The sequence below is a fragment of the Dreissena polymorpha genome, chromosome 4 (genome assembly GCF_020536995.1).
Source record: "Dreissena polymorpha isolate Duluth1 chromosome 4, UMN_Dpol_1.0, whole genome shotgun sequence".
Taxonomy (NCBI): domain Eukaryota; kingdom Metazoa; phylum Mollusca; class Bivalvia; order Myida; family Dreissenidae; genus Dreissena; species Dreissena polymorpha.
The window spans coordinates 19,257,721-19,282,442 of record NC_068358.1 but is presented as its reverse complement, the minus strand read 5'-3'; the positions used below and the strand labels follow the sequence as shown (position 1 = coordinate 19,282,442).

Here is a 24,722-nt window from a genome sequence, read left to right as displayed (position 1 = left end):
CATCCGGAAACCATCTGATGGACGGACCGACCGACCGACATGTGGAAAACAATATACCCCCTCTTCTTCGAAGGGGTGCATAATTAGAGAGCGGACACCATGCTCAAAGTTTAAAACGCACTAAGTGACCCCTTGGCCTAGATTTTGACCCGGCATTACCCATATTCGAACTTGACCTAGACATTATATAGATACAACATCTGACCAAGTTTGGTGAAGATCGGGTAAAAACAACTTGAATTAGAGAGCGGACACTTAATACGGACCGACAGACAAGACAGGCAGACGGACCGACAAACTTCGTTTGTGGGGGTATAAAAATGTATTAATAATGCTACTGGTATTTCATTTCTGCGTATTTTAGTCTTATATACAATATGTATAGTTTCTATTAAGTGCATTATTCCAATTTACTATTCATGACACTAACTTCTACGTTATAAACAAAAACTTTCAGATCATTTGCTGTTATTAGTAACTGAACGAGCAAAGAAAAAAATCTTACGTTTTGAATAACTAATAAATCCTTCCAACAATAAGCATTTTTCCTTGTGACTTGACTTTCACTGGGAATCAAACCCAGATCTCCGACTTACTTAGTAAGTCGGCATGTTTTCTTTACACCATGAAAGCGATAAGTTGAAGGAAAAAGCTAATCATTATGTACACAAAATATATTTAATGGATAAAATTTTTAGAAGTCTTTTTCCTACAAGTATGTATTAACCATTTGACCCCCATGGCATGGCCAGTTTTATGCTAACACAATTGTGTTTAGTTTTACTACATTTACACGATGCTTTGCTGAATACCAAATATCTATGCAGTCAGATTCATAGATAATTTTCCACTTTATACATTAATTAAATTTGGACTTGCTCACATTTTGGCAAAATGACAATTTTCCAAAACAATCAAATTATAGAACAAGAGCCCTAAGGTGCTCAACTGTGACCAGCAGTAACTAAACTATTCTGAGAGGGTGTAGTTTAGAATAATAAATGAACTTGATGAAAAATATGTAATTTGTAGGCAAATAATCATTTATAAACTTGACTTTGCTTATCATTACAGCAAATGTTTTGACAAACTTTAAACAAGATGTGTTTGTGAAACACAATGTCCCCCTATATGACGTTTGACCTTGTAGGATGACCTTGACCCTTCACCACTCAAAATGTGCAGCTCCATGAGATACACATGCATTTCAAATATAAAATTGCTAGCTTCATTATTGCAGAAGTGACATTACATGATCAATTTTGACCCATATATTTGACCTTGAAGGATGACCTTGACCTTTCACCACTAAAAATGTGCAGCTCCATGAGATACACATGCATGCCAAATATCAAGTTGCTATCTTCAATATAGAAAAAGTATTCATAAAATTAGCGATTTGGGCCACATATATTTGACCTCTGACCTTGAAGGATGACCTTGACCTTTCACCACTCAAAATGTGCAGATCCACGAGATACACATGCATGCCAAATATCAAGTTGCTATCTTCAATATTGCAAAAGTATAATAAAATGAGCGATTTTGGACACATATATTTGACATCTGACCTTGAAGGATGAACTTAACCTTTCACCACTCAAATTGTGCAGCTCCATGAGATACACATGCATACCAAATATCAAGTTGCTTTCTTGAATATTGAAATACTGCAAAAGTGTACATTAAATGAGCGATTTTGACCCATATATTTGACCTTTGACCTTGAAGGATGACCTTGACCTTTCACCACTCAAAATGTGCAGCTCCATGAGATACATATGCATGCAAAATATCAAGTTCCTATCTTCAATATTGCAAAAGTTATTGCAAATGTTAAAGTTGGCGCAAACCAACCAACCAACAGACAGGGCAAAAACAATATGTCCCCCACTACTTTAGTGGGGGACATAAAAAAGGAACACAATTTTAAATGCAACTTCCAGTGTTTACAAGCTTTTTTTAATTTGACATTTTGACCCACTTTTTGACGTTATGTGATCCAGTTTCAAAGTCAGCTGAGATTACATTGGGCCAAATGCTCTGATCATCTTTCATGAAAAATGCACATAAAAAAGCCCAATTGTGTGTTAACAAGGTTCTACTCTAGCACTTTAAGAAAAACTGTCATGTCCACTGGCAGCCATGTTAGTCTACAAACCGGAACCAGTTACAAACTCGACAACTGAGCTATCATTAGAATAAATATTCTGACCAAAATTTATGGAGATATGGCTAAAAATGTCACTTCTAGAGAATTTACAAGGTTTCATTATAGCCATAAAAAGACAATTGCCTCGTGCTCTAGTGGATATGTTTTTTGAATAGATTAAAAAATTTGAAACTGGACTGAGCCATCATTTGAACAAATATTCGACCAAAATGCATGAAGATTGGAAAAAAAACAGTGACTTAACTAGTGTTCAAAAGGTTTCACTATAGCTATATAAGGAAAACTGCACAGCCCTGTTACATACGGTCATTTATGAAGTTCCACAACTGTTGTCGTACGTTAAACAGTTTTCTAGATAGTAATTTCCCACTATTTTTTCCATCAGTGCAGCTTATGATCAACAATTAACTAGTCACTTCCACTTTAAACCTGTCCACTGTAAACACAAGGTTTACTGTTTTGACCTTTTTATAATTTTTATTATTTATTGCTTTTGAAATATCATCTTATAAATGTTATAATGTTCGCATGTATCACAATTATATTCTACAACACCGGTTCAATACATTGAGCTGTACACTATAAATGTAGGGACTAAAATATGATGATAACATTTCTCATCTCTTCTTCTTCTTGTCAATCACTCAAATGGAAACACTGGCCCCTGTGGTACACATTCTTTTTGATCAGCATGTTTTGTCTGCCAAACTGAAAAAAATAATAATCACAAATAAACATTTTAAAGAGAAGTGTTATGCCCCAACACTAATCTTTAGTTTCAAAACAATTGTAATGTCCAAACAAAATTAAACTAAAATACCAAAGTGTGCAAATTCAAATGCTTTTTACTTTGAGCTAATAGAGAGAGTTATACAGACAACAAGACATTTGCACATGGTGAATACTTGTGTTATTTGGATAAGGCATTACCATGATATAGTCTGAGCAGTAGTAGGACGCAATGCATGCCTCTCCAACCGCTCAACTATTGTGACTGCTAGATGATGATTTCAGCTGAGGAGCTAAACAAAAATGAGCAAGGGCCATAGTTCTGCAAAATTTGGGCTCATACATAATTTATTCCTTTAAGATGCCAATGTTTCCAATGTTGACTAGAAATGGCGCGGCAGAGACCGACGCACATCCCCACGCCGCATGTTTGACCCAGGGGCGCCCCAGGGTTGGTAATGGGGCCATGCATAGTTGACCGTATTGTCATAAGAGAAGTTCAGTATCAATTAGAAGTGAATCGGTGTAGAAATGAAGAAATTATAGTAAAAGGCAATTTTGGGTGGGCGTGGCCTATGTGGGAGGGGCACCCCAGGGTTGGTAATGGGGCCATACATAGTTGAGATTGACCGTATTGTCATAAGAGGGGTACAGTATTAATTTGAAGTAAATGGGTGAAGAACTTTTAAAGTTATCGAAGGATCCAGAAAAGTGTCAGACTGACAGACACAGAGCGCAAACCGTAAGTCCCTCTCCTTTTTCAAGGGTAGGAAACTAACAAGTTTTGATAATAATGTAAAACTAATGGTCAAAACAAGAAACTGATTGAAATACAAAGTTAGGTCGCCCAAAGGGTGTTCTCATTATGTTATATGCACAAACAGGGATTTCAGATATTAAAGGGGTCAGGACCATGGATAATTAATAAACCCTCATGTCAATTTCATGTGAATTGCCAGCATTTAATTCTTACGTTCACCTACCATTACTAACATCAAGAGTGTCTTGGTTTGGGTAAAGCTTTCGTATATTGTTTGGAGGCATAGTGTAATAGCTGTGATATTTTAGGAATAAAATGAACCTAAACACAAAACTGAAGCAAATCTGCACCTTTCTAGGTATATTTTGACCTTTGACCTTGAAGGATGACCTTGACCTTTCACCACTCAAAATGTGCAGCTCCATGAGATACACATGCATGCCAAATATGAAGTTGCTTTCTTCAATATTGCAAAAGTTATGGCAAAATATTAAAGTTGGAGCAAACAAACCAACAGACAGACCAACAGACAGGGCGAAAACAATATGTCCCCCACTATAGTTCATTCCAACGCTCACGGACACTGGAACCCAGGGGAGAGTAGGAAAGCTCCACTATATATATTTCATATATAATAGTCGAGCTAAAAACCCTATTTTACTATGATTCAAGGGCCATAACTCAGGGGTGTCTGGGTCTATTTGGCCCATTATCTAACTTGACCTAGATGTTATTGCCTTACACATTTTCATGAAGTTTGGTGAAGATCTGATGACAATTGCTTGACTTATTGAACGGAAAATAATCCGGACGGACTGACGGACGGACTTACTAACTTACAGACGGACGGATGGACTAACAAACTAAAGGACGGAGCGATTTTAATATGCCCTCAAAATCGCTGGTTCGGGGGCATAAAAACGACATTGTATAAAATGTATTGTATTTCTTAAACTGTATGAACTGTTATATCATACATGCCATACGTCCCGGATTTTCCGGGACAGTCCCGGAAATGAAGAACTTGTCCCGCTGTCCCGGAAATCTGTCAAATGTCCCCGAATTTCCATATACACATGTACCTTATCTTAGGCTTAACTGCACCTCGAATCTGTGTATATATGCAGCGTCTCCATGACAATGCCTACCCGAATAGGCAGACTACGCTACGTGTCAAAATCGATCAATTAACAGGGGTCCTGTTATCATATTGATTGTCTCACGTTCGCTGTCAAACCGAAAAGGCGGCATTGTTTTGGTTGTTAATTGACTTATATCTACATCGAAACAAGAGTGTAACTAATGTGTGACTGTACGGATTTTAAGTTGACGATCTACCGGTACTGTTTTGTTGTATTTGTTTTATGTGATTGGTTGTATGTATTGTGAATTGATTTGAGTTGACAATCTAACGGTACTGTATTGTTGTATTTTTTATTATATAAATGTTATAAATGAATAAAGGCGTATCAACAACTACGCGTTACACACCGGTCTTAATAACAATAACGCAGTGACGTCACCATCTATGTTTAGAACGATTACACTGAAAACACATGGCCTGTATCTAGTAAAGGAACTAGTAATGTTTTATTTGACGTTAATAGATCAAGTATATTTCGGATAGGCTTTCGAACTTTTGCAATTAACGATGCGAAACAAAACAAAACGTACCAAAAATGCATATGTCTATAAATATCGCTACATTTTATACATGTCCCGGAAAATCGGCAAAAGTCCCGGTCATGTATGGTTATATGTAATTTCCATTTAACATTATCATTACATCTTCTCACGCTACATTGGAAGTCTCTGAACTGTTATATACAGACAGATCAATCCCTAGTTTATCTTCCAGGGATCAGAAGATGTCTTGAAATCATTATGAACTGTTCCATCATTTAAAATACTGTATGAAATAAATGACAAAGTTATGGCCCAGACAAACTTCAGGTTTAAAACACAATAAGTGACCCCATGACCTAGTTTCTGACCGGCCATGATCCATATTCAAACATGACCTATACATCATCTAGATACAATTTGTGACCAAGTTTGGGTGAAGATCTGATGAAATTTCGGGACAGACTGACGGACCGACAAAGTGGTTCCTATATAGCCCCCATTACCAAAAAGATAGTATTACCAGCAGTTGGTTTCAATGGAAATTTCTTACCAGACAAGAGGTTTGATGCAAATTGTTGTGAGGGGAAACTGGAAAATATCTGAAACAAAAATAAAGTCTTATATAATTTGAAGCGCTATATTGTTAAGTCAAATTTTAATATTTGATAATCATAATACTGCTAGCTGTCTGATTACAGAGTCTTCACAACATAATGCGTTAACAGTTTTCCTGCAATAAGCAAACAGGACAAAATCAACAACACGTGTATTTATAATATATTCAGAGACAAAGATGATCCATCCATGTCTTTGGAAATAAACAAAGGGCATTTAACAATTATTTTGGCCTCATTTTAGCCATGTTGATAAATATAATGGGTCATACTGCTTGGTGCGTTACAAGTGAAACACCATCAAAACCAGTGCTCCAGCTTGGCATGAATGGAAGGGCGCAGCACCCTGCCATTCAAAGATTCCAACCTGTCAAACTTGGACACCCTTCATGCCCTTTGATGAAAATGCCGAGTTGGGAATAGAGAGTTACAGTTGTAAGATCGTACGCGAATATCATTTGCCATTTAAAAGGAATCATGATGTTCAAACTTAACCTTTGACCTAGAAGTTGGCAAAGGGTTTGTTTTTAGTTGGTCGCATTTTAGAATTTACAGAGCATATTTTGCAAATCAGTGTGTGCTTAGAAGCCTTAGCTACGGAAAGAACCGCAACTCAATTTGCTTAGAACGATCACCACTGCCTGTCTGCAACAGATGACAAATGATTCTGTTCTAGCAGTGAGTGTATATACCAGCTTGTAAGACGACATTGGCCAGACTAGTGTTTATCATTAAAGTCTGTACGTATTTGTACCATTTTTGACCTCATCCAAGATATCATTGGGACAAATCTTCGGACAAAGTTTCATGATGATCAGACAATAAATGTGGCCTCTAGAGTGTTAACAAGGTTTTACTATATAGCCATAAAAGAAAAAATGCAGAGCCCACTGGCAGCCATGTTTTTCAACCAATCAGCATCATGTTTGAACTCGTCCAAGATATTATTGGGATGAATCTTCTGACCATTTTTCATGAACATCAGAAATAAAAGTGGCCTCTAAAGTGTTAACAAGACTTTACTATAGCCATATAATGAAAAAAATGCCCCGCCCCCTGGAAGTCGTGTTTTCCAAGCAAATGTACCCATTTTCAAACTCTTTCAAGATATCATTGAGACCAATCTTCTGACCAAATTTCATGAAGCTTGACAATAAATGTGGCCTCTAAAGTGTTAACAAGGTTTTACTAAAGCCCTATAAGGAAAAATGCCCCGCCCCCTGGTGGCCATGTTTTTATAGCAACCATACCCATTTTCGAACTCATTCAAGACATCATTGGGACAAATCTTCTGACCAAGTTTCATAAAGATCAGACAATAAATGTGGCCTCTAGAATGTTAACAAGGTTTTACTATAGCCATAGAAGGAAAAATGCTCTGCCCCTGGCAGCCATGTTTTTCAACCAATCAGCATCATTTTTAAACTCGTCCAAGATATTATTTGGATGAATCTTCTAACCATGTTTCATGAAGATCCGACAATAAATGTGGCCTCTAGGGTGTTAACAAGATTTTACTATAGCCATTTATAGCCATATTAGGAAAAATGCCCCGCCCCTTGGCAGCCATGTTTTTCAAGCAAACATAACCATTTTCAAACTCATCCAAGATATCATTGAGACCAATCTTCTGACCAAATTTCACGAAGATTGGACAATGCGGCCTCTAGAGTGTTCACACGGTTTTACTAAAGCCATATATAACCATATATGGACCATATATAAATAACCATATAAGGAAAAATGCCCCGCCCCCTGGTGGCCATGTTTTTAAAGCAACCAAAACCATTTTCAAACTCATTCAAGATATCATTGGAAAAATGTTCTGACCAAGTTTCATGAAAATCTGACAATAAATGTGGCCTCTAGAGTGATAACAAGGTTTACTATAGCCATAAGGAAAATGCCCCACCTCATAAATGCCATGTTTTTCAACCAACCGGCGTCATTTTAAAACTTGTCAAAGATATTATTGGGTTGAATCTTAAGTAATATGCATATAATAATGGAAAAAGGGCCATTATTCTTACAAAATGCTTGATACAGTTGTCTACTCTTCTTTATAGATTGGGGTCGTGTTGGTAAATAAGTTCACAAAATATGAAAGCAATATGTCAAGGGACGTTAAAAATATTTTAGGTGGTACGCCAACTTTAACATAGATTTATCAATAATATGAATATTCAAAATGGTAAAGGAGCCATAATTATTACAAAATGCTTGATAGAGTTGTCTGCTCTTGTTTATAGGTTGGGGTCATGTTGGTAAAGAAAAATGCAAAATATGAAAGCAATATGTCAAGGGACATTGAAAATATTTGGGGTAGTAAACAAACTTAAACATTTGCTGCATTTTTTAAGTGGAATAGGGGCCATAATCAGTCTTCGAAATTAGCACACGCCCGATCGCCCGTGGCGAGTAAAATGACTGCCGGGAACATACAAAAATTCAAGTTTGTGGCCCGCCGGGCATGTAAATTATTGAAGCCAATTGACAGTTTATAAAAAAAAATCGTAAGCGGTTCTTGATATTTGCAGATCTATTTATCAATTTTGCGAACAAACACCTTTCCGTAAGTTGTAAAACAATAAAATTCGATTGGTTTAACAACACGCACCTGCTTGCACACGTCATCGTTATTGTTTTTGACCGATGCAGTTCGGTCACATTCCGTTCTTATCGACGGTTTCTCTAGACATTAATCGAGAAGATACTTTTTGAATCAATCAAGTAATACACTTCCGTTTTTGTCAATGTAAACAAATGTCATTGTCGACATAGAGGCAGTATCTTAGGTATGTTGATGGGGCTAAGCCCGATAAAGCACTTCCAAAATAGAAAATTGACAATGATTTAGAGAAAAAGGAAGCCAAGAAATGGTATGAGGACACCAGAGAACGCTCTTTTCAAGAGCACTGGTGTAACGATCGACCGTCTTAATTCTAGTGATTGATTAGATGTAATTGTATTCACTACTATTGAAACAAATGTTCTGCTTTACTATGTGTAGCATGTAAGTGTTAAAATGTTGTGATTTGTTATAATTTTGGTTAAAAAAGTTTGGGCTTGTAAAAATATGTTGGGCATGTAAAAATTCTTAAGTAACTGGCCCGACTGGCATGTAACTTTTCAAAGCTTATTTCGAAGACTGCATAATTATTACAAAATGCTTGATAGAGTTGTCTGCTCTTGTTTATAGGTTGGGGTCATGTTTGTTAAGAAGTATGCAAAATATGAAAGAAATATGCCAAGGGACATTGAAAATATTTGGGGTAGTACGCAAACTTTTAACATTTGCATGCTCACACTAACGCCAATGCTAAGGCTAACGCAAACGCCGGGTGAGTAGAATTGCTCCACTATATAGATTTCATATATAATAGTCGAGCTAAAAGGGGTCTTTCTGTAAATCTTTAAGAGAACAAATTAAAAACTCAACAGGCCTTTTTTATTATTAAATATGCTTGTTTCCATATATAATTTAAGGCCCTAAAATCATTCAGGATATAACTTTGAACATTTTTTACAGAAATAAAATTATCTTAAAGTTCTCTGCAATGCAAAGTAATTTTTACACACTAGATATTTAAAAAAAAAATTGTTAACTTGTCCATGCTATTCGGGCCGGCTGTGCTCTAACTGCCTATGGAAAATCTTGATTATATATATATTATATATATATACCTGTTGTGACCCTTGAGATCCTTATGAAATGTTCATAATTCACTAATAACTGTATGTAAAAAAAATAGTATTACCAGATAATCGGGTTCAAAAGTTATTTCTTTCAAGACAGGATGGTTGGTGGGAAATGTCTTCCGACGAAACTGAAAAACATCTCAAACAAAAAGAAAGTGACTTCTTGTATAATTTGAAGCACTATTCATTTTAATACAATTGTGTTTTGACAGCCATAGTTCTGCTGAGCCTAAAAATTAAAAGTAGGTCAACAAAACACAAAATGAAATCCAATGATTGCATCACCAAATCTTCTACATATCCAATTAATAAAATTAATGTTTATATATAGACGGTTTTGATACATGGCACAACATCAGGGGTGTCAAATGTCCCAAATTTGAAATCCTAATGATAAAGTCTGGAGTCTGAGCCTGTAGGTCCCTTACAGGTAGAGCCCCCCAAAGCCATAGTTCATTGTTCTTTTTATAGTCTTAGTTGCTATTTCTGGTGAGTAAAATGCAAACTATTATAAGCCAGACCACCAGTAACACTCGATGTGTAATTGTCATTTTATATAAATGTTATAAAGAACATCGATAACAAGGGCTGTTTGAAAAACATGCATGCCCCCCATAGGGGCTGTCCGTTGTAGTGGCAGCCATTATGTGAATACGTTTTTTGTCACTGTGACCTTGACCTTTGACCTAGTGACCTGAAAATCAATATGGGTCATCTGCATGTCATGATAAATGTACCCATGACTTTCATGATCCTAGGCTTAAGCGTTCTTGAGTTATCATCGGAAACCATTTAACTATTTCGGGTCACCATGAATTTGACCTTTGACATAGTTACCTCAAAATTAATACGGGTCATCTGCGAGTCATGATCAATCTACCTATGAAGTTTCATGATCCTAGTCGTATGCGTTTTTGAGTTATCAACCGGAAACCATTCTACTATTTCGGGTCACCGTGACCTTGACCTAGTGACCTCAAAATCAATAGGGGTCGTCTGCAAGTCATGATCAATCTACCATGAAGTTTCATGCATGGGTTGCTAAGTTACTAAATGTCCTACATATAACAAATTCAGAATTTGTGTACCATCCCACTCACATAAATAGCAATTGCAAGATGATGTCCATTACAAACCTGTTTGTTATCATTCTGACCTTTTTGTACTTCTATAGTTTTTCAAATTTTAATGTGATTAAAGTGCAAACACCTGATTATAGAAGGTATACCTAAGATCATATTGCTTGCCATGAGTAATAATCCAACAGATTGGCTTTGTTTGTATGCCAATAGATAGAGCTTGCACATTCTTTTTCAATATGTGGTTATGGACAACTGTAAACATTACTTCATGTATTTTAAGGGGCCTTTGCATGTTTTGGTAAATTGACAAAATAAAACAAGAGCAGCTGTCACCATAGGATGACTTATGCCCCCTATAAATGCTTGATAGAAGTTATGAGCTTTTTTCGAAACCTAAACACAGATTTCAAAACCTAAACGCGGACCCTAAGTTCAAGGTCACAGGGGTCAAAATTTGTGTGCGTATGGAAAGGCCTTGTCCATATACACATGCATACCAAATATGAAGGTCATATCTCAAGGGACATAGAAGTTAAGAGCATTTTTCAATATCTAAACGCAGATTTCGAAACCTAAACGCGGACCCTTACTTCAAGGTCAAGGTCACAGGGGTAAAATTTTTTGTGCGTATGGAAAGGCCTTGTTCATATACACATGCATACCAAATAGGAAGGTTATATCTCAAAACATAGAAGTTATGAGCATTTTTCAAAACCTAAACGCAGATTTCGAAACCTAAACGCGGACCCCAAGTTCAAGGTCACAGGGGTAACAATTTTTGTGCGTATGGAAAGGCCTTGTCCATATACACATGCATACCAAATATGAAGGTTATATCTCAAGGGACATAGAAGTTATGAGCATTTTTCAAAACCTAAACGCAGATTTTGAAACCTAAACACGGACCTTAAGTTCAAGGTCAAGGTCACAGGGGTAAAAATTTGTGTTCGTATGGAAAGGCTTTGTCCATATGCACATGCATACCAAATATGAAGGTTATATCTCAAGGGAAATAGAAGTTATGAGCATTTTTCGAAACCTAAACGCAAAGTGTGACAGAAATACGGACCGACAGACGGACAGTCTGATAACTATATGCCCCCTTTTCTTTGAAAGGGGGCATAAAAATTGTTTCAGACTTGCACATTTTTGTTGCAGTTATGATATTTGTGAGAAAACAGTTATACTTAACATTAACAACCTGAAATTGATAAATCGTTGCAAAGCAAAACAATTGAATAATTTGGAGTTCTGTTGTCGTTTTTAGTGACACTACGAGCTTTGCTTATAGAAACTAAAAGTATAAAATATTGTATGAGCATGGATGGCCGTCTTAGCGTTAGACTTTTACTCCAGAGGTCAGTGGTTCGAGCCCAGATGAGGATAACTTTTTCTTTTAATTTGTTCTTGTTTTTTAATTGAGCTTTTTAGATTTAATGTTTATATTTATAAATATAACGCATTTAATGACAAACTTCAATACATGCCATAATCTGTTATAAGGTCCATTAAATACCAAGATGAGTATCAAGGAACCTGAGTGAAACATTTTATTTTATTTCGGATATATACAGGACTGCTTATTGGAAACAAAAAGTTTGCTCGATTCTTGAATGACTTACAAAAATGTTTATCAAATCAAGTAGGTTCGTTTATTCTTCGTCTGTTGTCCCATCTCGCCAACAGTCAACCAGCTCCCTCCAGGCTTGTCAGTTCCAGGCGAGTCTCTCTAGCTGCCCCCATTTTGGCCCATCTGCTTAGAATCTGCATCCAGGTCACGGCGCCAGGTGTTACTGTATTTGAAATAAAGTAGGTTGGATGCCATTAAATGTGACTTTAAACACCATAATGAGAGACAAAATAACAGGTCTATTTCCCTTCAATTAATAACAACAAATTCATTGGCTTCATAATTAGCTTCTGGACACAAAAGTGTTATATTTGACACTCAGGTAAAAAAGCATTTTTTTTAGGTTCGAAGGGCCATAACTCTGTTATTAACAGATAGTGTACAATGCCATTTGGCATGCACCATCCTCTTATCTATACATATACTCATACCAAGTTTCGATGAAATCCACCAAAGCACTTCCAAGGTATGGCTACCAACACAAAAGTGCTGGATGGACGGACAGACAAGGCCAAAACAATATCCCTCCGCCTATTGCAGGGTGATAATAACATGAATGTAAATTAAAGCCAGCACATATATGAATTAACTGCCTAGATGGGTGTATTAAATATAATTTAGGGCTGTTCAATACTTACTGATATGTGAGCATATATTTACTTTTAGTAAATATAAATAAATGTAACAGTAATACTTACACACTTGTGACTGTGAGTTTATACATGTAACTAAACCTCCTTTATAATTTTATAACAGTGTTTTATTCCTGCCATAGTATTAAGAAGTCACTTGCTCAATAACACATTTAAGCATGAGCTGTTTTTTTTTAATCTGCATACATAAGAAAACATCGAAATAAAAACACAAGAGGAGCATGTATCCGAAAGTAAATTACGTCCGAAATCGGGCAAGTTAAGCATGCGCGAAATTCACAAAAACATCGATTAAATATGGTTTAAACAGAATCATATGTAAAACTTGAATGATAAATTAAACATTATCCAACAAAAGCATGCAGCTTTAACCAAAAAACAACAGCAAAAATCAGCAATATAGCGATGTTGTTGAATAACTCAGCGAAGGCTAGCAAGAAGAGAATTTTCCAGGGGAAACAACTAAAAAAGTAATGCGAACGGATTTAAATGGCTCATGCACGAAAGTTTATAATATAGCAACAACACATGATTTAGCTATAGAATTAGAATGCGAAAGATTTATTTTAACTATTACTCGAAGATTCCTTAACTAAATAAAATATCAATAAAAGTTAAAACTTTGAGTTTGACCTACTTAGCAATCAATGGTCAAAACAACCTCGAAATAGCTTTTTCTTCATGTCAACAATACAATTGTTGAGTTAATGTTGACTCTAATACTAATAATGGTAATACTATCCATATTCTCTACCTAGAATATTCCGAGTGTCTAACTCTTTACAAATAAGGCTAACCAGAATATTCATCATATTAAAATATCCAATATTTCTTTTCACGCTAAAATATCCATTAAATATAGATAGTAGATAAACCAACTAGATTCCGTATTGGACAGGAACCATCCATTTTGGACTTGATAATTACAAACGACTCAAACAATGTACAAAACATTAATTACCAAGACCCCTTGGGGCATAGTGATCATTTAGTTATAACATTTGACTTTGTATGTTATACTCAATATTCCAATACTAACACAATCAAGTTTAACTATAAAAAAGCTGAATTTGAGAAAATAAGAGAAGGAATGACCTTGGACTGGGATAAATTATTGGAAAACAAGGACACTAATGAAATGATAGACATATTTATGACCAAACTGAACAATGAAATGAACGAACACATACCAAAGAGAAAGAGCAGTGTGAGGAAAAACAGTGTGCCACTTAGTGAAGAAATAAGAAAATTAATTAGGCAAAAACATCGAGCATGGGAAAAGTACATGAAACATAACAACGAAGAAAACTACAAAATATATACAAGGACTAGAAACAAAGTGAAATCAATAGTAGCAAAGGAGCGTAAAAAATACGAAAAGGAAATAGCGGAGACATCCAAATCAAACTGTAAAAATTTCTGGTCATATATAAACTCAAAAAGGAAAACGCGTAGTGGTATATCGGAATTACACGAAATGAAAGATGGGAAGTTATTTATAGCTAATAGTGACCAAGATAAAGCAGACGTTCTAGCAACATTCTTTACTAGTGTATTCACACAAGAAACTGATGAAAACTTTGATAAAATGGAGAACATTAACTTTGAGAGTCTGTCAAGTGACGATGAATTTAAACCAGAGGAAGTGAAAACCCTATTAAACGAACTCGACACATCTAAGTCTCCAGGTCCAGACCAAGTTCACCCAATCGTTTTGTCAAAACTGTCAGACATAATCCAAATACCTATGTGCCATATATTCAACAGCTCTTTTAAGTCGGGTATTGTGCCTAATGAATGGAAAATTGGACAAATTACAGCATTATTCAAAAAGGGAGATAAAAAATTAGCCTCGAACTATAGACCAGTCAGTCTCACTAGCGTAATCTGCAAACTGATGGAAAAATTAATTCGTAAACGGATAGTTGATCATATGAACTCTAATGATTTATTCAGTGATAAGCAGTTTGGATTTATTGGAGCCCGATCAACCAACCTACAGTTACTCAGGGTTATGGACCACTGGACTAGTATACTAGATCAAGGAGGTGAAATTGATACAATTTACACAGATTTCATGAAAGCATTCGATAAGGTCCCACACAAAAGATTAATATACAAATTGGAAAAATATGGCATCAGCAAACAAACATGTAAATGGGTACAGAACTTCTTAACCGATCGTAAACAAAGGGTACAAGTCTATGGGAGCTACTCACAATGGCACGTTGTCACCAGCGGCATTCCTCAGGGTTCCGTACTAGGACCGATCCTATTTGTGGTGTTTATAAATGACTTACTGTCGCATAATTGATGTATTTCATGTCGCATAATTGGTGTATTTCATGTATATTCCTTGTTCGGTGTAACTGAATACATAATATCTGTCTTCATGAAGAAATGCATAAATGGGCATCATATGTCGTCGTCAAATTAGACGAAAAATGCACCAAGTTATGGCCCATGGCTGGGTTCACTAATTTGTAATGTTAAATGACAGGTGACAGTTAAACAAACGTGGTCTCGCTTAATTATTGGCATATATATGCACAAGATATGTAAGTCACACATAAAGCCATCCCGTATCAGGTAATTCAACTCATGTTAAAGTCAATCATCCAGACAGCCGTTACCCAATTTATTTGTCCATTATTGTATAAATTGGCATCTGCGTTGTATGAAGGACAGTCTTACTTAAACGGCCGAACATACAAGTCGCATTATTGCTGGCTTTCGCGGGATGGGCCCATTGCGGGCTTCGCATGTATCTGGTATTTGACAAACATTTTGGAAACGTTGTGTTGTGTTAATAAGCAGAAATAAAACGCAAAGAAATCAGAAATGAACTTTGTTGGTTATTACTGTGTGATATCAACGAACAATATGTAATTACGCTACACAGTATATTTTATGGAGCCGTGTACCATGGATACGACCGAAGTACGATCACAAGTGCGATCACGTGCCGAAATAATGAAAACATCACAACCACAACGTGACATGAATTCAGGTCAGTTGTTTAAAACAATTATGGCAAACTTGGAGAGGGAATTTCAAAATTTATAAAGTAGAAAATGAAAGTAAAAGGCGTCATGACAACGAAATTTTTAAAAATTGTTTTAAAGAATTTTACGTAGTCAGATGTTAAAAATAATAATGATGATAATCAATTATGTACGAACAAATTTTGCAAATATCAAAATCATGCCAATTTTGCATTTATCGGTAATATTGAAGGTCTTGAGTAATTTTAAGTAAGAATTTAATGCGATCTAACGCGTATAGCGCAGTTAAAATATAACGATATGTACGCATTAAATTTCTAATATAATTGTTTAAGGGTTACAATTATATTTTATGAGCACGGCTGACTGATCAGCGTTCGGACATACCGAGCCCGAGGTTCTGATAACCTTAGCGTCCTCATGAGTAAGAGAATCTATCCCTGTGCCATCGAAGCAAATTACGCTATGGACAGAAGATGCGATGTCGCATAAGAATTATTTGAGTAGTTCGATTAGGAGCAAAGACCTGAATTTTGAAGTATACCGATACGTGTTCTTATATTATGAATGCATATATATAAAAGTCTGCCTTGTCATATTTGCGCATTTTTACAAGTGCACAGGTCAAACATGTCAATAAATCTATGCCCAACGGCAAAACTATAGTGATAAAGATGAGGTTTATGAACAGGTACGTCTATCATTACCCATTACTCTAGGTCAATAAAGTGGCGCGCGCCTGTCAAAAATTTACTGGCCGCACGTGCGTAAAATGATTATGCCTAAGGCGGTACACAAGTCATATTAAGTAAATGGCTTGTCAGATGTCAAACTGTCATGTACTTATCCGAAGTTTTTTTGAGGAATTGACTAATATTTTTTCGTTGTAAAGAATTTATTTTTTGAATAAGATATCACAGTAAGTTGTCATGACGATATTTAACAATAACTAAGGGGATATTTATAAATGTTTGCCATGATTTTGAACAACTGATACTTGTATCACCACGACGCAGATAAAATATCGAGATTTGAAGACAACGCCGAAGAAGAGCGACTTCGCGAGACAACGCCTTCCACAACGAATAGAAGAAACAAACAACATAATTAGAATGGAACATCACGGCGTTTACTCTCAAAGTGAATACCTGGTTCTATCGCTAAAAGAAGACCAACGCCAGAAGATTTCGAAGGACAACACGTGACGCAACACTGGACACAATACTTGTGACGTTAAACACTATAGAGTAGATGCAGCCGTTCAACTGTTTGACGTGCGTAGATAACGCATTTGGAATGATACTTCCGAGGCCTAAGACATCAAGGAGAACACTGCTATAGTTAATACCTCGTGAGCATTATGGCCAATAGAAGATCTTAATGTCCCAAGAGAAATGAAGACGCTGGAACCAAGAACAAAAGTACAATCAACAACAACAGAAACAACAATGCGATCACAAAGGTTTTAACATACGTCACAATTGATAAGCAACGCGGTACGCATCAACACCATATCCAGAGACAATATCACGATGGATTCAACAACAGAAACAACGACGTGATGACGGCTGGTTCAGCGACAAAAACAACAGAAACCACGATGACATATCCAGCCTCGATGTGAACCTTGATACGCAGATGAGTGCAACCGACCACGTGCGATTTGCCTACACAGCTTGGCGATAGATAGAGCTTCTTCACGACAGCAATGGTAGATAACATCGCCCATGAATCAACATAGACAGAAAACAACAAACCAAGACATCTACTTGACAGCAACAGGTACATATTCAACCCGGGCAATACCTTCTTCGAATGGACAGCACAGGAGGTCACAAGTCAAACAACGCCTGTAGTGTTACGTGGACAATCGATCAACGTCATTTAACATTGATGCATGATATTGTAAGACACTTGTCATTCAGGATTTGATCTTTCTAAAGATTTTAAATCATAAAATATAAAATCTTTCTTTAATGAAAATGAGGTGTGTCGCATAATTGATGTATTTCATGTCGCATAATTGGTGTATTTCATGTATATTCCTTGTTCGGTGTAACTGAATACATAATATCTGTCTTCATGAAGAAATGCATAAATGGGCATCATATGTCGTCGTCAAATTAGACGAAAAATGCACCAAGTTATGGCCCATGGCTGGGTTCACTAATTTGTAATGTTAAATGACAGGTGACAGTTAAACAAACGTGGTCTCGCTTAATTATTGGCATATATATGCACAAGATATGTAAGTCACACATAAAGCCATCCCGTATCAGGTAATTCAACTCATGTTAAAGTCAATCATCCAGACAGCCGTTACCCAATTTATTTGTCCATTATTGTATAAATTGGCATCTGCGTTGTATGAAGGACAGTCTTACTTAAACGGCCGAACATACAAGTCGCATTATTGCTGGCTTTCGCGGGATGGGCCCATTGCGGGCTTCGCATGTATCTGGTATTTGACAAACATTTTGGAAACGTTGTGTTGTGTTAATAAGCAGAAATAAAACGCAAAGAAATCAGAAATGAACTTTGTTGGTTATTACTGTGTGATATCAACGAACAATGTGTAATTACGCTACATTACCAAAATGTGTGAACTCTAGTGTTCTTATGTTTGCGGACGATACAAAAATATACCGTGAGATTTCGACTAAAAAAGATCAGTTAATTCTCCAAGATGATTTGAATAAACTTTTTGAATGGAGCAACAAATGGCTGTTAAAGTTTCACCCAGACAAGTGCAAAATACTACAAATTTCAACAAAACCCCCAGAAATAAGATCATATACTATGCCCAAGTATGAAGGAGGCCTCGTTTCTCTAGAAAGAGTTGAAAATGAAAAAGATGTTGGTGTAACAATAAACTCAAAATTAAAATTTGATGAACACATACAAAACCAAGTAAATAAAGCCAACAAAATGATGGGATTAATAAGACGTTCATTTAAATTTCTAGATTTTAGAAGCTTCAGATTATTATTCAAGTCCATTGTAAGACCACATCTGGAATATGCCAGCAGTGTATGGAGTCCATCAAAAATTAAAGACATTGATAGCATTGAAAACGTCCAACGTAGAGCAACCAAAATGTTACCCAAACTTAAGGATAAATCATACGAGGAAAGACTTAAATTGATTAAACTACCCACTTTGAAATTTCGCAGACTACGAGGGGATATGATTGAAACATACAAGATCTTGAACAATATCTATGACAAAAGAACAACAGTTGGAATTGTTGTGGCTGACCTGCTGGACTGTTGTGTGTGACCTGGCGGAAGCGCGTTGAGAGCATGCGCAGACGGAACGCCGAACAAAGGACGAACTCTCAGTGAAATAAGATGTTATATTTTAATTATTAAAGTACTGTTTTACCTTGATCAGTGTTAGTTATTAGTAAGCGGAAAGTCAAATAAGAGTATTTACATCATTGGCGACGAGGATGGGATCAAGATACATCCTGTAGCTGAAGTAGACCACCGTTTAACAGCGGAATATAATAGAAATCCGTTGGGATTGTCCTGTGCCGGGTCGACCAGTCAATCCAGAGAACCGGAGACCGTGGCAGGTTGCCAGGTGGAGTCGGTTTGGCAGAAAAGGTCGACCAGAGAACCGGAGACTGTGGCAGGTTGCCAGGTGGGGTCAGATCAGCTGAAAGGGTCGCTGAGTAAAACCAGAGAACCGGAGACCGTGGCAGGTCGCCATGGTGAGTCGGAACAGCAAAAGAAGGAAAAAGAAGTCGTTCCTGACCATCTGCAGGAAGTGTACAAAGCGTCGATAGGGAAGTTGACGGATGAACAAGCCGGAGCACTCGCCAAGTTACTATGCAACTACGCAGATGTGTTTGCAAGAGATGAGTTCGATTTAGGAAGTTTCACCGCCATTGAACACACTATAGATACGGGTGAGGCCAAACCGATCAAACAAAGAATGCGGCGAACCCCAGCATGTTTTGCAGGGGAGGAAGAGGCTCATTTGAAGAAAATGTTAGATGCGGGCGTCATCCAGGAAAGTTCTTCGGAGTGGGCATCAGCACCGGTGTTAATAAGAAAACGTGATGGGTCGGTCCGGTGGTGTATCGATTACAGAGCGCTGAATAATGTCACTGTGAAAGATACGTTTCCTTTGCCTCTGGTTGAGGACTGTCTCGATGCGTTGGCCGGAAACATCTGGTTCTCCAAGTTGGATGCAAATGCCGCCTATTGGCAGGTGCAAATCAGCCCGGAGGACAGGAAGAAGACTGCGTTCATAACAAAATATGGACTTTTCCAACATGTGCGCATGGGTTTTGGGTTGACAAATGCCCCCGCCACTTTTGCAAGGGTTGTTAACCTTATATTGCGTGGGTTGACATGGAAAACGGTCTTAGCCTTCCTCGACGATGTACTGGTCCTGGGAAAGACGTTTGATGAACATTTGAAAAACCTAGCGGATGCTCTATCCCGTTTCCGTCTGCATGGTTTAAAGCTTAAACCGAAGAAGTGTATTTTCTTCCAACCGGAGGTCGAGTTCCTTGGACGCATTATTAATGGAAAAGATATGGCTCTGTCGGAAAAAGACATTCAAACGGTTGCAGATTGGCCAATCCCAAATTGCTCAAAAGACGTTGAACGGTTTTTGGGATTTGTGAACTATCACCGGTCATTTATTCAAGACTTTGCTAGTTTAGCACAGCCCTTGTATGCACTGACCGGCAGGAACCTGTTCAAATGGGGTGAAGATCAGCAAAAGACATTTGAGATGTTACGGGGTGCCATGATCAAGGCGCCTGTATTAGGTCTTCCGAATCACCAAGACCCATATATCCTTGATACTGACGCGTCCAACACAGCCATTGGTGGCGTACTCAGTCAAGTTCAAGGCGGTGTGGAAAAAGTGATTGCCTACAGTAGTTTCTCACTGACATCTGAACAGAGAAGATATTGCACCACCAGAAAAGAGCTTCTTAGCATTGTACGGTTTACTAGGCAGTTTAGATATTACCTGTTAGGTAAAGTCTTTACTGTCCGAAGTGATCATTCAAGTCTTACATGGCTATTGCGCTTCAAAGAGCCACAAGGACAGTTGGCCCGTTGGATGGAAGAATTGGCACAGTACCACATGATCGTGCAACACCGACCTGGAAAAAATCATGGAAATGCTGACGCGTTATCACGTCTTCCAGACACATTGAGTCCATGTCCTTCGTATCTTGCAGGAATAATACCTGCCGACTTGCCTTGTGGTGGTTGTCACTACTGCGCCCGTGCACATGATCAGTGGGCTGCATTCACAGAAGACGTCGACGACGCCATTGGCCTAGTAGAGCAGGGCAGTTTCCAAACGAGGGGTGACCCAACAATGTCAGAACATGAGCAATCAGTTCGCATCGAAGGAGCAGTTTGCTCAAGTACACCGTCGGATGGCACGGAAGTGGAGAACGTTCAGTCAGTTTATGACGTTTCCAATAGACAAGAGACAGCTGGTCAGCTAGGATCATATCCCTGGGATCCTGGGGGGCAAGACGATCACTCATTCATGCCAGGTGGTGGCAACAAGAATCCAGCAGAAGCCTGTAACCAGGGCAATGTAGTTTCGAACCATGACTTTCCCAAATGTCAGTTTGACAATTCTAAAACTATGGAAATAGGGCAAAGTAACGCGGCTTTCCAGATTTGTGCTTTCACACCCGAAGTGATTTTCTGTGCAAGTGTAAGATCACCTGAAGAGTCACAGGAAGATAATGCATGTTGTTGGGGTTTCACATTCAAAGAATTGGAGGAAAAACAAGCGGAAGACAACAAATTGGCCATGTTACTAGCCTTTCTGAGGGACAAAACCGAACCAGATGAGGGTAAACTGTTTCTTTCCAGTCCGGATGCAAAATACTACTGGATTAACAGAGATATGTTCAAATTGGTGCAGGGTGTTATTTTTCGCATGAAACCTAACTCGAAGGACTTGGAATTGGTGGTACCCACTGACTTACAGACCCAAGCTATTGAATGGCATCATGATTTACCATCGGCTGGGCACCAGGGTGTGGCCAGGACCAAGGCGAAGATCCAGGAAAAGTTCTTCTGGCGACATATTTCCAAAGATGTAGAGCGATACGTGTTGACCTGCGATGTGTGCAATCGCAATAAGAAAAGTAAATGCTATGGGAAAGCTCCATTGACAGAGTACCAGGCAGGGGCTCCGATGGAGAGGGTTCACATAGATTTCTTAGGACCGTTGCCACGTACATCTAATGGGAATGAGCATTGTTTAATGATGGTGGATCAATTTACCAAATGGGTCGAGTGTGTGCCATTGCCATCCCAAAAAGCAGAGGTTGCAGCAAAAGCAGCTATAGACACCTTCTTTACTCGGTTCGGGTATCCTTTTCAGTTGTTTTCTGACCAAGGACGGAATTTTCAAAGTAAGGTCTTTGAATTAGTTTGCAAGGCTTTACAAATTCACAAAGCAAGGACCACACCTTATAGACCATCTTCCAACGGACAAGTTGAGAGGTTCAATCGAACATTAATGGATGCGGTTCGGTGCTTCATTGGAAAAACACATAATAAATGGGATGAGAAAGTGCAGCAAATAGCTGGGGCTATAAGGGCCTCTGTAAACCGCAGCACTGGATATACGCCCAACAAATTGATGTTAGGGCGCGAAGTTAACACTCCAGCTCAACTGATGTTCCCAATGGCGACAGATAAACATGAAGATGTGGACGAATTTGTCTGCGACCTTCTGGGGACCATAAGCCTAGCCCATGAAACAGCAAGGGCCAATCTCAGGACAGCATCAAAACGTATGAAGCGAGATTACGACGTAAGGGTGTTGCTGCGTCCCTACCAGGAGGGTGATGTGGTTTATCTCATGGACACCGCAGTACTGAAGGGAAAGTGCAGGAAACTCTGCTCACCATGGAAGGGTCCAGGTGTTATATCAAAGAAACTCTCTGCATACCTGTACCAGGTGAAATTGCGGAACTCTGTTTTTGTGGTGAATCACGACAGAATGATGCCATGCCGGGATAGGAAGTTGCCTGCATGGATTGTGCAACATCGCAGTCAAGATCAGGTTGATCCGGACACTCTTGAAGATGAGGAACTGCACTGCGTCTGTGAAAAACCGTGGCAGGGACGCTTCATGATCCAATGTGACTTTTGTGACAAATGGTACCATGGGTCTTGTGTTAACATTTCTCCTTCTGATGCGCTAGATATAGACAAGTACAGGTGTGGGGCATGTCGCAAAAATATTTCTTAGTCTTTTTTGCCTGTATGAACACTTACGGAGCAGTTTGCCCCATTGTTTTGTTTGTATGTTTCAGATTCAATGTCATCTTTCATTACGGAAGTCGAGGCGCTGCTAAGCCAGGGGATCCTCTACAAATGCCCTGACAAGTTTGCTCTGGGGATTGGACTGGCCATGGCTCAGGACAGGGAGGGTGCCCTTCGCCTCCTAGAGGGGATGGTCAGTTTGGCCAAGACCCAGAAAACGAAGACCAAGGGAAAGGAGGACTGGCTTAAGAATTTATCAAGATCGCTAGATACCTATCAGATAGTGGACAGGGAATGGATCCACGAAAATGTATTCCCACTTCCCCAGCGGCCAAAGAAAAGGGAACAGGAGTATAATCCCGGGGCAGGGCAGCGAGATATTCGTTTGGGGCAGGCTGGGTCTAGTTTAGATCAGGCTTGTTACCTGGGAGATGAACTGCTCAACGTAGAAAAGCTTCTCGGAAAACCTGGCACTCCCAGCCACAATGAAGACCTTGGTCCGGATCCTGATATCCTGTTGGGAACGCCGAGTCCCAGAAAGTGTCTGGACAAGTCATCGACGGCAGTTTGCCCGATGGAGGTCAGTTTCCCTGGCGAGGACAAGGTAGAAGCTACAGGAGGTCACACAGACTCGGGGGCTGCTGGTTTACCCTTGGGAGAGGTCGAGGGCGACCCGTCCGAGGATGCAAGTCGCACGTCCACAGGAAGAGATGAGCGGGTTCTCTATTATCGTGAAAACCAAGTCAGGAGCTCCGAGAGTCACCGGGAGGACAGAAGCAGGCTTTCAGGGGAGAGGGTAGAAGACCGGAAGTGGAGTCAGGCGAAGAAAAGAGATACCAGGTCGGAACCTGCACGGAAAGTACGCCAGATGCCAGGTACAAGTTCCGGGGGCAATCTCCGAGTGTCAGTCGAAATACCGAAGATTAGGCTGACCAGGGACAGTTTGTCCCAGGTCCAGAAGAGGTTAGAATGCCAGCGCCGGGTCGAGAGGCTAAGGAGGAACCATACCTGCTGTGTCCCTGGTTGTGACAGCGTTGGAGTTGAATTCGAAAAGGTCCATGCGATGACCAGGCATGTGCCAACAGTTTTTGATGGACGGTTGGCTGATCCAAGTGACATAGTTCAGGGAATGCGGGTCCGAGCATTGTTGCAGGTTGCAACGTGGCTACTTGGCAGACCAGGGACGCTCCACGACCTGCTGGATCTGGTGAACGCCCAACACTTCCTCGAGTCCCGTGAGACGACTCACCCAAGATCATCCTCTTGGTCTACCTTGGAAGGGTTTTGTAGGTATTTACGGGAACCAGTTCCAGCGGAATTCACCCTTGCACCCGTCAACAGTGTCGCAGGACTTCTTCACTGGAGAGTTCTGTACCTGTTGGCAGCCTTGCTGCAGCCCAGGGATCGCCTTTATTGGATGGAGCAGTTTGCTTATCCCCCAATCGTGGTTGAATCTCTCCCAGAAGCAGTGGACAGTCATTTC

General features: G+C 38.9%; 1 long non-coding RNA gene across 4 annotated transcripts; it reads right to left on the bottom strand.

Moving 5' to 3' along the window:
* Window positions 1–2,700: 2,700 nt before the first annotated feature.
* On the bottom strand, window positions 2,701–13,681 carry LOC127880090 (uncharacterized). 4 transcript variants are annotated; one of them, XR_008049409.1, is made up of 6 exons: window positions 13,604–13,681; window positions 12,306–12,476; window positions 9,661–9,740; window positions 5,839–5,887; window positions 3,104–3,195; window positions 2,701–2,881 (listed from the first exon to the last, which is right to left on the bottom strand). It is a non-coding gene; the product is annotated as an uncharacterized LOC127880090 (long non-coding RNA). The 4 variants fall into 4 exon arrangements; XR_008049410.1 differs by lacking the exon at window positions 13,604–13,681 and adding an exon at window positions 13,012–13,147; XR_008049411.1 differs by lacking the exon at window positions 13,604–13,681 and adding an exon at window positions 12,952–12,998.
* Between the last annotated feature and the right edge of the window lie 11,041 nt (window positions 13,682–24,722).